Source organism: Macaca fascicularis, chromosome 20, assembly GCF_037993035.2.
Source record: "Macaca fascicularis isolate 582-1 chromosome 20, T2T-MFA8v1.1".
In the NCBI taxonomy this organism is placed as follows: Eukaryota; Metazoa; Chordata; class Mammalia; order Primates; family Cercopithecidae; genus Macaca; species Macaca fascicularis.
Window position 1 is genome coordinate 75,368,804 of NC_088394.1, and position 13,933 is coordinate 75,382,736.

Genomic DNA, 13,933 nt, shown 5'->3' on the forward strand with positions numbered 1-13,933 from the left:
GACTGTTTTCATGGAAGACAATATTTTCCCAGACTTTGTGGGGAGGTGGGGATGGTTTGGGGATGATTCAAGTACATTACATTTATTGTGCACTTTATTTCTGTTATGATTACATTGTAATATACAATGAAATAAGCATACAACTCACCATAACATAGAACAGTGGGAACCCTGAGATTGTTTTCCTGCAATGAGACAGTTCCATCTGGGGGTGATGGGAGATGGTGACAGATCTTCAGGCATTAGATCCTCATAAGGAGCACGCAGTCCAGAATGCTGGCATGCACAGTTCACAGTAGGGTTTGTGTTCCTAGGAGAATCTAATGCTGCCACTGATCTGACAGGAGGCAGTGGCAATGCCAAGCGACAAGAGGTGGCTGTAAATACACATGAAGCTTAATTCACTTGCCCATTTGCCCTCTTGCTGGGCACCCCAGTTCCTAATAGGCCGTGGGTCACTGGTACTGGTCTGTGGCCCAAAGGTTGGGGAACCCTGGTATAAACATAACTTGTATATGCAGTGAGAAACCAAAAAAAATCGTATGACTCACTTTATTACTGTATTTGCTTTATTGTGGTGGTCTGAAACAGAACCCACAGTAGCTGTGGGGTATGCTTGTTATTTAGTTTTCTCTCCTCAGTTTTCTGAGGTTTACTTACTACCTCTCTTCATGCTAGAGAAATTAAACTATCACCTCTTTCTGCATGCGTGCAGCACACATTTATGAAGCAGTTGCTCTGTGTAAGGCAGAACGCTACAATGCCAGCCTACAGCAGGACAGAGGCAGGGTCAGGAAGATGTGGACCCCAGGGAAGAGTCTCCCACCAACCTATGGTGTGATGTCCCAGAAGTTCTTTTGTTTTACTGGGATTCAGTTTCTCCATGTGTAAAATAGCAGTTGTTTCACCGAAGGAATGGTAACCTCACTTCTGGCACTAATAAGCTATGATTTACCCAGAAAGTACAGACTCAGATCCCCCAAGTAACTCTAGAAGAGGTTCAAGATTGGATCTTAACCCCCTTCCCACTCCTCACCCCAGAGAATTTCAGCAGTGGCCATGCAAGCTTATGGACTTCCAACTTTTTACGACATTTTGATGCTTTCTTTTAAGGTGGGCAGAAATTTCTTTCAGAATAGTCTGGAATTGACAGACACCTCTAAAACAATTGCTGCTCTTTTAGACGGTTCTGAAAAATCTGAGGGAAACACATGTTCCTCTTTCCATAGCATTCCCTTATTATGAAGCAATCAGCGCTGAGAGTGTAACTTTTCACACACATCAGTTCTGCCCCTAAAATCATCGTGTCATCTCACGGAGTTACACACAGAGTGGACCAGGAAAGTGTTGTTTAAAACCAAATAAACCCGCTTGCGTTCTCATAGACTTACCTTTAGTACAATTTATAAAACTGGGATTGTTTAGGTCATTTTCAGTGTTCCTTATTAGACAGAAATTGCCTTTTATTGGCTCTACTTTTTAACGGATGTTAACTTGCATCAACAGACTACTGTAAAATGCACCTGCGTTGGAGAAATGTCCATCTATCAGTGCAGACTCTGGTAAAGAATTCCAAGTGTTAGATAAATTGTTTCCATTAAGTTGAAAATACTCCTTCGGGTGTGAGCTTTTAATTCATGAGTTGCTGTAAACTGATTCAAATAATAACGAGGCTTTTCCCTCTCCTGGCCTGATAGCAAACTAGTGAAGAACATGGTCAATCCCTCAAGAAGATATTATATTGTGATTCCTACAACTGTCCTGCAGTCCAAACAATGCTGTTCTGTGAGAAAATGTGGTTTTTATAAGGCTACTGTTTTGTCTGACTGTTTTATTCCTGTTTTACAAAGAAAGTGTGAAATTTGACTGACAACTCGGTAGGCGGAGAGTAATCAGAATTGTGGCCCATGGAGAAATTAAGAGAGAAACCAGGAGCGGATAAAAACCGAAAACAGAAAAAAAATGCAGCCACATTTAACAGTTTTACATTTTTTTCTAATTTGGACAAGCACCAAGCAGCACAGAAGAAATTAAGGGGAAACTTGATGAAAAACTCTGTTTACTACCATAGCAGAGAATAGACACTGATGTCTCTTTTCTTCATGGTAATGTTCACAGGATGATGTCTAGGGTTAATTTAGGTTAATCATATCACCCCACACAAGGTAATCTCACCGGTACAGCAACACTTCTGAAGTCTCATAAAAATGTGTCTTTTTATTGTAATTATAGTAGGACAAGTCACATCCCCAGAAACCTGAAAGGAACAAGGCAACTTTGCCCATAAAGAAAATGCTACCCACCACCTTCAGTTTGCTGGGCCCATCCAATTAAAACGAACATGTATTTGTTTAGTCTATGCCAGGCATGGTGCTAACTGGAAAAGGGCTGGCTAATTCGTGCAGTTATTTGGTAGGGCATTTATGAGTGCCTGTGTCTGCCGGCAGGTGCGCCCTGCCTGTCCACAGGAGGCCAAGAAGATCACAACACAATGGTAAAAGGGTGACAGCAGAGGGCTATACAAAAGGACCCAAGACCGCAGAGGGACCCAGGCTCCTCGAAGACCACTTCCCTTCCCGTTTACCAATGTCTCTGTCAGCTAAATTGTTCAAAAGAGGAAGTCGTGACCTTGCCTTCCTTGAAGCATTTCTGGCTATGCCTAAGCTCTTTCAATGTTATTTTGCGGTTCAAGCTACAATCCTGAAACATAACTGCAACCGGTTATTGAAAAATGCAAATGAGTTACATGTTCAGGATTAAAATGAAACATTCTTTTCTGAGTCAGCAAAAAGTTTGAAGTATATACATTTAAAATATCTTTTTTATTACAATAGTAAAATATGCTCATTGAAAAAAAAAAAAACACCCAAACAACACAGGAGGAAATAAAGTAAAAAGTAAAAATATTCCCCTTCCCCAAGGCTTCTAAAGCTTCTTTCAGAGTTCAAGGTCTATGCTTTTAGACTTTTGCTATGCCTAACTAAACATGTATCTATGAAGTTTTAAATGCTTAGAAGCCATACAACTGTATTCTTTTCAAGGTAAGTAGAGCAAATTTATATTTTCTGAGCACTACATGTGTGCAGAACCTCTTAGTGCTTTGCATGCATTACTTTGTATCCATCGTGTTCTGCAGGAGTGCCAAAGGTTGACCTGTGGGCCAAATCCCATCCCTCGCCTATTTTTGTAAATAAAGTTTTATTGGAACTCTAACATTCATTTGTTAAGTCTCTGATGGCTTTTGTGCTACAATGACAGAATTGAGAGACTGCAATAGAGACAGTGTGGCCTGCAAAGCCTAAAATATTTACTCTTTTGTCCTTTACAGAAAAGAAATTGCTGACCCCTGAGAGTAGGTAATTTTATGTGGAGAAAAAGGACACTGGATGTATATAAAACAAGCTATTAACATAGGTTAAATTATGAGCAACTCTAAATATCTTCTTCATCCATTGCTGTGCTGTGTAAATTTTTACTAATGATGCACCTATTTATTTTGTGCCTTAACTGTATATGCAATTTAAATAAAAGTCTATCTTATGATGAAAAAACTGATAAACTGTTACTAAGGAAATGCTCAGAAATTAAGACAATTTATATCTGGCATTTCCACTGTGTGCATGCAAACACAATACTCTAGAAGGATTTTTTTACAAAAGAGTTTGCAAACACTCTATAAGATGATTTATTTTTCAGTAAAATTTACCCTCTCATTTTCTCAGGGCATGTATTTTCTTGGCCATTTGAAAAATGTGGCAGACACAGTTGACCATGCATCAGACTTGCTATTGCTCCTATTTGGGCACCTAGGTTGCATTTATCAGCTTCTTTGGAGTCCGCATGGCCATGCAACTGAGTCCTCTTCAAAGTGATGTGGGCAGAGTGGAAGCACTCCACTTCCAGACCTGGTCCATAAAATCCTCCCGCTCACACCTCCTCCAATTGGCTGAAAAGGGGATTACCTCTTGAGCGCACTTGGGAACAGAACAAAGACTACAGAGCCACGAGATGAAAGAACCTGTGCCCCTGGATCAACACTTGGAGGAGAACCACTCAGGAGAGACGCCTGTTATGTGAGCAAGGAATAAATTTTGCATTAAGCCTTTGCGATGTGGAGGTTTATCTGTTACTTTTCTTAATGAGAGTTCACTGTATTTATGGAGCTAGCTGTTGACAGATGGCTTTGGGATGGAAAAATGATATAGAAGTCCCTTCTCTAGGTAATGTCATCCAATAGCTTCTCCTTGAAATCAAAGTACTGGAAACGCTTTTCAGACCTCCGCCTGACTGGTACTCAATCACAGTGAATATAAGTGGTAACTACAACTCCCACCCATGCCTTTATCTGCCTCTATTCTGAGGTCTCTACTCGAGCAGTAATGGCGTCCTTAGGGACCAATCCCATCACTCCCCTGCCAGTATCATATTCACCATGCTTCCTGGTCAAACTCCTCCCTCTCTGCCACATGATACTGAGTTCCACGTAACCTAAGACGGCATCCAGTAACAATTTTTAAATTTATCAACCAGGATACTTTCTCACCTACTGACTCCTGTACATCTTGATAGGAGATAAAGGACCATTCTGCCATCAGCAAGGAAGCAATGTAGATAAATTCCAAGCCATTTATAATTCATTCCACCTTCATTAAGTATTCATACACTACTTATTGGCAATCACCTAAGCATTTTATGTAATAAAAAACAGAATAGCTAGAAAAGAAACTGGGTAAGGTCGGTTTTATTAGGAGACTGGGGGAGAGGAAAATAATTGATTTGCTATATTCTTTATCCCAAACTTTTTCTTGCAGGAAGAATTTCTGGATAGGTCGGTTGCAAGTGAATTAAGTAGCTATCTTGAGGGTGATTTGAACAGCACCAATAGAACGTCACTGCTATTCTCTTTGATTCATTCAGCCCATGTTTATTGGAGACTGGCTTTGACAGGGCCTAAGAATAAAACAGGTATTCCTTTCTGAAAGGCTGGACATCTTAAGAAGATATATATGTGGATTAAACACATTGAATCCAGACTGAAAATACTAAATACCTACCTTGCTATTAAAAATTAGTTGATTGATTATCAATAATAATAATGGCGTAAATTCATAATAACTCACTATAATTAGGATAGCCAAAATGTATTGAGATAGTACAACTGGTCAACTCCTAAACAGAGAAAAGTGTTCCATGCATATCTCGCTTAATTGTTATAGGAACCTTGAGATTTCATTTCTACGATTTGTTCCCATTTTAGAGATGAAGACATTGAGACTCTAAGAGATTAAGTGATTGCTAAAGGTAAGACAGCAAATCATTGACCATGGAGAGGCTGAACTTCATGTCAATGTGGACCCAGAGCCCAAGCCCATAAGCCCTCAGTGCCATTGTTCCCTAAGACAGAGAAGATGTAGAAATAAATGGTGGGGCATCAGGATGAAAGGACAGTGAAGACAGAGGCCCCTGCAGAGTTGAAGGAAGTCTGTTGTAAGAGAAGGCTACCAGACATCCGAGACCAGCTGTGCCTCCCTCAGGGGTTTACCAATATTGGCCTTGATGACTTGTCACAGACACTATTCCATCCAACCCAGTTGTTAGCAGAGCGAATAAATGAAATTAGAAGAAGAAAGGAAGAACTCCCGGTATACTCATTAATCTTTAAGTGATGTCAAACAATTATACCTTCTTACTAATTACAGGAATCATGCAGCCCATTTCCCCTAAGGGTAAATGCTTTTGGATTCAACAGTCAAGCTTGGGAATACATTTAGGATTGGCCAGATCCCTATACACCTGTTCTTTCAAACATCTGCCTCTCTATAAGCTGATCCTCTGAGTTTGGTCGATTCACCATGGTGACCTGGAGAGGCCAATCCCATTCATGATAACGTCTCCGGAAAATATGATCCCATCCTTCCCCCATAGCCATGATCTGAAAGAATTCCCACCACTCTTTGTCCATTTCCCATGTCACCTATTCCTCTTAAAGGTCAACTCAACAACATTTCCTAGATCATCGTACCTAGATTATCAGTATCCTCAAAGTGAAGCCACAGTGTATTCCGAGCTAATTTCAGAAGAAAGCTTAGTATATGTTAATAGCTCAAGAGGGTTTCTCTTTGGGGTAAAATAAATAAATAAATAGCCCTTTAAAAACAATGCTCTTTGATTTATTTTGTGCCATGAGTTATTAGGTGCTCTGAATAAAAAATGAACTGAAACACGGCCCCAGCCCTAGTCTAAACCCAGTAGACTAGTACACATATATAGTAGATGCTACATAATCTCTTGCTTGGAGATTAAGAAGCACACAAATGGTAAGGATGAGACACCTTCAGCTCCTCTAGTCTTCCAACCAACATATCTCAATTTCTTGAGATCTTCCAAATTTTCCAGTAAATAATTTGTTTTTTCTCCCATCTTAATGGGGCAGCTTTTATTCCCACCTGTCATAACCAAGATGTGTCAGATGCATTTATTTTTTAAAAATTGATTTTGAAGCAAGTGAGCAAAAATTAGCCCTGAAAGTGTCATATTTTTAGCAATAAAAACAAATTAAGGCCAGGCATGGTGGCTCATGCCTGTCATCCCAACACTTTGGGGGACCGAGATGGGCGGATTGCCTGAGGTCAGGAGTTTGAGACCAGCCTGGCCAACATGGTGAAACTCTGTCTCTGATAAAAATACAAAAGTTAGCCGGGTATGGTGGCTCATTCCTGTAATCTCAGCTATTTGGGAGACTGAGACAGGAGAATCTCTTGACTCCAAGAGACAGAGGTTGCAGTGAGCCAAGATCCTGTCACTGCACTCCAGCCTGTGTGACAGAGCAAGACTGTCTCAAAATAAATAAATAAATATTTAAAAATAAATACAAACAAATTAATGTGGACATTCCTTTGGTGAATGAGACAAATTCTACAGGGAAAACAGGGAGTTAAACACTGCCCACATCTCCACCATCTGCAATTTGCTTGCCTACTGTCCCGGCATGGTGCACAGCTGCATCCACGCTGCAGAGCCTGCCTGCTAACATACAGTCCTGCAAAGCGTCCGGTGCAGAAAACTTCCCCACAGGATTTATGGGGAGCGATCTAATTATTCCACTCCATTCCACTCACTCCCATTACGCCCCCTATTTAAAGCCTCTATGGAAAAGGCCATTTATCTCCAGGCACAAATTGTCAGAGGAGGGTTTTATGGATAGAAATACACCCATTCTGTTTGGTAAACAACCTGGCAAGAGATAAACGTGTCTCCTTCTCAACAGGTCCAAGGAATTAGGGCCGGAGGGGTCCACATGATCCAGTGGGATCCCTTTACATTCAAGAAATGCTCACCACATTGGTTTGCTGAATGAGCGTAGATTACTCTAGAACTCTCAACTTTAAACCATACTCAGGGTATGGGAGATGGATGAGCTACTAAGTTGGCCCAACTAGAGAAAGCCGTTCTTTACAACTGTAAGCTAACAGATGACAGAAGTCATCTTGAGCTGAGCAAGTGTCTTCTGCAACATGACCTGAGTGTGCTTACCCAGTTCTTCACACCCTAGAAACAGCCCTTTACAAGGATAGAACTCAAGTTCTGCCTCTCAATGAAGTGGTCTATTTCTGGAGTCTCCACTTCTTTTTGGGACATTTTGCTAAAAATTAAACCTTGAATATGTAACAACCCTATTTATATGCAAACACTTGTGGGTCCTTTGTAGCATAGAACCATTAAATACATTTGTTTATTTCTTCCTACAAAGCCATGTTTTTAGACACACACACACACACACACACAAACACACATACACCCTTGGAGCCTATGTGTTTGCTTTGGTGTGTGTATAAGGGCTTATAAGAAATTTGGGTAAATGTAACCTCGCAGGGGCTCATTGAAGATTAATAGAGGTGGGTGGTCATTGCTGTGGAAGAAAAGACCTACACAGAATCACAAATGCTGATTCATCTTCCTCATTAGGATAAGGCTGAAAGGGACCATTCTCTCCAAGAAAAAAATCTCTCCCTGAAATAATTTCCAAATTAGCTCTGCAGGTGTTTTCCATGCAACAGGTGTCACCTGCAATTTGCACCATAGTTTGACATGGCTGCCCTCCCAGCTTCATGGGAGATGTAAAAGAGCAGCACCCCAAAGCCAGGCACCTCCTTAGAATTGAGTAGCACTTGGGTGTTTTTTAAGCACGATCCCATTCGGACAATGATGCTGCAAGGAATGAAACGACTAATAATAATACTAAAAGTGTCAAGAGCAATACTGAAAAATGTCAGTATTTTTTCATTCAACCATGTCAGCAGCAAATCCAATCTGAAATATGCTGACAATAGTGGAGCTATGAAAACCAATATACTTGATGAGCCAGCCGTCCAATAAATTATATATGTGTACATATACATTTATATGTACCTCCCCCAGAAGTAAAAGACAGGGTGATGGGACTTTAGGAGAGATATGTTACAGAATCAGTTAATTTACACCCGACACTCTGTGCTCCTCAAATGAGGACTAAGCTTAATATTTTGTGATGGGACAGGCACCCCAGAGTGATCAAGGTACCCCAAGAAGGTCATGGTATCTTTCATCAGGACCTGAAATGCCATCGCAACTGGAAATCAGGACTAACATTATCCACAGCTGCCTCCCACAGTGTGAGAAAGAAAATGACTCAGGTGTACTCTATAGGCTATATGATTTCCTTATTCCAAAATGTTGACTGTAGTATATTTTTAGAGTTGGAAAGACATTCACAATCTTTCTTATCTTTCCTTTAATTGCTCATTAGAGACATTTTGTTTTCAATATGGATGATCGAAAAGAAGAAAATAAAAATTGTCCATCATCCCACCATCCAAAGATTTCAACTGAGATTTTGGTATGTATAACTGTGTGTGTGTGTGTGTGTGTGTGTGTGTGTGTGTCTTTGCTGTGTGACTACTCAGCTAACTAGCAGAGAGAAAGAGCTCATGACTTCCATGTCACTTCTCTCCCTAAAACTTCTCAATTAGCTCTAATATTGGAGAGCCTGGGACACCTGAGTTCCTTCCTCCTGTCTGATCCATCCTGAGAATGCATGTGTCTCTCTGGGCATGGTTGGGAAGGACAAGGACAAGTGGATTTTTCAGTCATTCTCTATTACCAACAATAGATTGCTTTGCCAATGACAGAAACCATGTGGCCCTCAGAGACAGAGTTTTTATTTCCTGAGGGGGCATTTTTATATGTTTTAGATTATTTAACAGCAGAGGAAAATATTTACAATATACAATGAAGTAAAAAAACAAGCTTCCCAAACAGATGCCAACTTAACTATGTGAACCAAAATATCAATCATGACCAGCTCATGGAGGTGGAAGAGGTAAAATGCTACTCTTTGTGCATTTCTGCATTGTCCAGATTTCGACAATAAGCATGAATTGCCCTTTTAAATAAAAAAGTGGTAATCATGGTAAAAATAATAGGCATGTCTTTTGTTGTTAGGTTATGTATTGTTATGTTTAGTGTGTTGGCTTAAAAAAGCATCACGAAGGACATAATATAACCCTTTGCATTTGCCAAAGGTCAAGAGGGAGACGTCGCCCTTTATTTTCTTGGGTTAGAGTCACTGAGAAAAGTTTCTCCTTGAGGAGGTCTCACTGTTCAGAGATTTCTGCAGGGATGCTAAACAAGCTACAGGAAAATGCAGGGAAAGATGTACTTTTCATTTATTTTGGTTACTTAAACATATATATTACTTCTTGGAAGAAAATGAGTTGTGGAACATTTTAAACAGCAGTTACCACTTGTTGAGCTAAGTGCTTCATGTATGCAATCTCATTTATCTCCACACTCAATAAGGTAGGTACCATTCTTCTTTCAAACATTTAGGATAGAAGACCAGGAGCAGTTGATCAGAGGCAGAGCTGGGGTCAACTACAGTTTTGTCTCACACTAAAGTTCATCCTCTTAATCATGATGACATACACACATTAGAAGAAAAGCAAAAACAAAAGATACAAGAATCCTGATTCCATTTTGGCATATATTCTTTAAGTCCTTTTTCTTACCTCCCATGTGCCAGATTTTGTTCTAGGGGCTGGGCTGACTGCAGTGATCACAACGTCAAAAATGCTGGCGTTGGGAAGCCTACATTCTCTGGGAGAGTCGTATCATGTACCACGTCCTATTTCTGGATTGTTTCTTTTGTTCAATTATCTAGTCCTCTGTCAGTACCATATTGTTTTTCTATCGTAAGCTTCACAACACACTTTAATATCTAGAAGGAAAAGTCACTTCCCATTGCTCTTTATTTCAATAAGTTCTTGCTTATTCTCACTTTTTTTTTTTTTTTTAAGACACGATCTCATTCTAACACCCAGGCTAGAGGGCAGTGGTTTGATCATGGCTCACTGCAGCCTTGACTTCCTGGGCTCAGGTGATTCTCCCACCTCAGCCTCCCAACTAGCTGGGACTACAAGTGTGCGCCACCAAGCCTGGCTACTTTTTGTAGAGACAGGGTTTTGCCATGTTGCCCAGGCTGGTCTTGAACTCATGGACTCAAGTGATCTGCCTGCCTTGGCCTCCTAACATGCTGGGATTACAGGCATGAGCCACAGTGCCTGGCCTATCCTTACTCTTTTCACCAGTATTACAAAGAACATTCTCATACATGTACCTGTGAGCAATTGGATGGATCACATTCTTAAAATCAAGGAAGCATATTTGCTGGGTCAATGGGTATGTACCGTGTATTTATACCGAGTATAATAGCCACAATGGCTAAACTTTACTGATTCCTTACACCATACCGGGCACCGTGCAAATATACTGTGCACTGATTTTATTTCTTCCCACCAATTCTACAAGGGAGGCACTTTTATTACTCCCATTTTTAGGTGAGGAAACTGAGGTCTAACCCACCAAGATGAGTCACCTACTCACGTCCACCAGTCCGTAGGAGACAAGATTTGAACACCAGGAGCAATCTGCCTGCAGACTCCTCAATGTGAATGACTACACCAATGAGTTTAGAAGTGCTCCCTATTGCTCTGACTTTAATGTCTATACTTCTTACCCCACCTAACAAATCCCTCCTGGTCTGTTCTCTGATTCCCTTTCTAGACTCACCTCTTGTCAAGGGTGTTCACACACATATGTACACATATACATGTGCACAAACATGCATACAGAAAAAACCCACATTTTTACACATGTGCAAACTGACATGTTCACACACATGCATACAAACACATTCACATGCAGATGTGCACCTACACACACACAGACCACCACAAAGGGAATTCCGTCCACTCGGGCCGTGCTAACATTTCATTTCCTCTTGTGACCCACGCTCTCTGGCCTTTGGATCTATACCTGCACATATGTATTGGGCACCTACTAAATGCCAGGCCCTCTGCTAGGTGCTGGGGATGTAGAAGTAAACAGGACAAATCAATAATTTGCCTTTATAAAGTTTCTATTTTTACGGGGGAAATAGATAATAAACAAATAAAACAGAAGTCTGTATTTTGGGGTATTGCTTAGCATTATGAAGTTACATAAATCAGGATGGGGATTAGAGCGTGGCAGAGGATGGGAGGATGGACCTGTTTTAATCAGGGTGCTCAGAGAAGGCCCACTCTAGGGAGTGAATATTTCAGTTAATGGGAATCTCCACTGCAGTAAGAATGGTGGCCCCATAAAGCTGGGGAAGAAAACCCAGCCCAGGCAGAGGGAAAAGCAAATGCAAAGGCCTGAAGTGGAGATGAACTTGGCCTGTTTATGGAACAGAGATCAGGTCCATGTAGCTGGAAGGAAAAGAGCAAAGCAGAAGTGGTTGGAGATGGGCCCGGGTCACACAGAGCCATGAAGGCTATGGTAGGAGGTGGGCTTTCACCCCCGCACATCGTGGTAGGTACTGGATGTTTTTAAGCCACATAATGACATGACCTGATTTACATTTTAATAAGATCACTCTTGCTGCTCTTGTTAAATGCCAGCTTACCTTGATGCCCTGTTTTAAGATAGCAGTAGTAGATATCATAAACATACAATGACAATTTGATTTTAAAATTCCATGTCTCATATAAACTGTGGCAAACCTGTGCTACAGATGACAACAACAATATTATCCACCCACCACAGCAAACAGATGCACTAGTCCTGAGTCTATTTTGGAAATTGGAAATGAGCATTTTGTAACGGTCTGATTAGGACTAAGTTTGGCGTCCAGTCTCTAGGTCAAGTCAAACCCTGCTGGACCTGTTTTAAGTCAGAGCAGGTAAGCACATTTGATGCCTAGATTGGCATTGGATGTGTAAATTTGTAAATTTATCAAAAAGTTTAAGCCTCTTTTCTAAAATCTCTTAAAAATTTGTTTATAATGTTTTTAAAAAATATGCACCAACTTTTTTTTTCTTGATGTAGTAGATCCCACTGCGAACTTTGAAAGATGGCTTGTTTCTAATTTAGTTGTTTTTTGCAGGTGTGGTGTTCTTTGATGCACCATCCCACCCTGAAACAAATGCAAACTGGCATTGCCTCTGTGAGAAGCATGTTAGGAGACAAAACCCTGGAAAGAGCTGAGGCTTGCAAAAAAAAAATACGAAGGACGATAAAAAGGGCTTTTTGAGCTATGTTTGGAGGGAGAAGGAAAAGGAAGGGATCGGGAGCAGATGATGCAACTTAAACAGATGACAGTAAGAAAGCAGAAGTTCTCCACTCTTATTTTGCTTCCACCTTCTCCCTTGAGGAACAAGGTCTTAAGGCTGGAAAGAATCAAGCACGCATTGGGCAGAACAAATTTAAACATTAATTTTGGAATAGGAGTTCAGGGCTTTTGCAGACACCAGGGATAATGACTCAGATGACTCCAGAGGCCAGACAGGTAAATACAAGCATGAAGTGTGTGTAGATCTGTGTGGAGATAACTGAGAGGACTGAGGGAGTAGGAACCTGAGGACCTCAGCTACTGCCCACTCTAGCCCACCATAGTAGCCATGAAGACATACAGAACGTTGTCCAAGAACATATAATGGGCTGTCCAAAGACGGGACAATGTTGTCCAATCTTTGATTTTTTTCAACATAAGTCAACACCTTGAATGATTTCATGCTTGCCCTGCCCAGATTTTTAAATGCCAGCAAGGAACTCAGAAGTTTTCGAAATGCTGTACAGACCCAAAGAACACCTGTCTGCAGAGTAGACTCAGCCCAAGGCTGCTGTTTTGGAAATACTGCTCAAAATACATTCGGCCCTTCAGGGTACCTGGTAAATGACATAACTGAAAACCACGACAACTGGTAGTAGGGAACAAGCTACAACATGGGTCAGGGGGTACTGTTGTTCAAGGTTTCTGAGGGGGTCAATGTTGATTCCCAAAATTAGATGCGTCCCTGCCCCTGATTCCAGCAAATTCCAGGACAGGTTACAGCAGACAGTGAATATGACAAGAAAGAAAGTCACGGGACCTAGTTCCCAGCATGCCTTGAGTAAGATCAAGTACTTTTAAAAAAGACCACTAGACTAGCAGTTCAAGGAGATGAGACAGAAATGACCTCAAAGGAATGTGACAATATCTCAGCAATGAGAAATGTGACTGAGAATATAGTCATTTTAGACGAACATCTAGGTGGATAGTCATCCAGATCTCAAACATGTTGGTTAATGGACCAACAGCCACCGGACAGAAGGTCCTGAGCAACGATCCTATAAGGGTTCAACATTTTAAGAACAGTTGTCCCTGAGTATCTAGGGGGGAATTGATTCCAGGGCTCCCCTCAACGCTGATGATACCAAAATCCATGGATGCTCAGATCCTTCATATGAAATGGCAACTTGGAACCCATGGATACAGAGGGCTAATCGTATTTTCATTACCTCTCTGGATGAAGAACTGATGGCAGGGTAGGTCTTAAAAGGGCAGGGCATGGTGGCTCATGCCTGTAATCCCAGC

General features: G+C 41.0%; 1 protein-coding gene across 1 annotated transcript in view; it reads right to left on the bottom strand.

Moving 5' to 3' along the window:
* Nucleotides 1-13,933, bottom strand: part of MAF (MAF bZIP transcription factor) — a 391,888-nt gene that overhangs the window by 243,307 nt on the left and 134,648 nt on the right. The gene's annotated exons all lie outside the window — the stretch shown is intronic.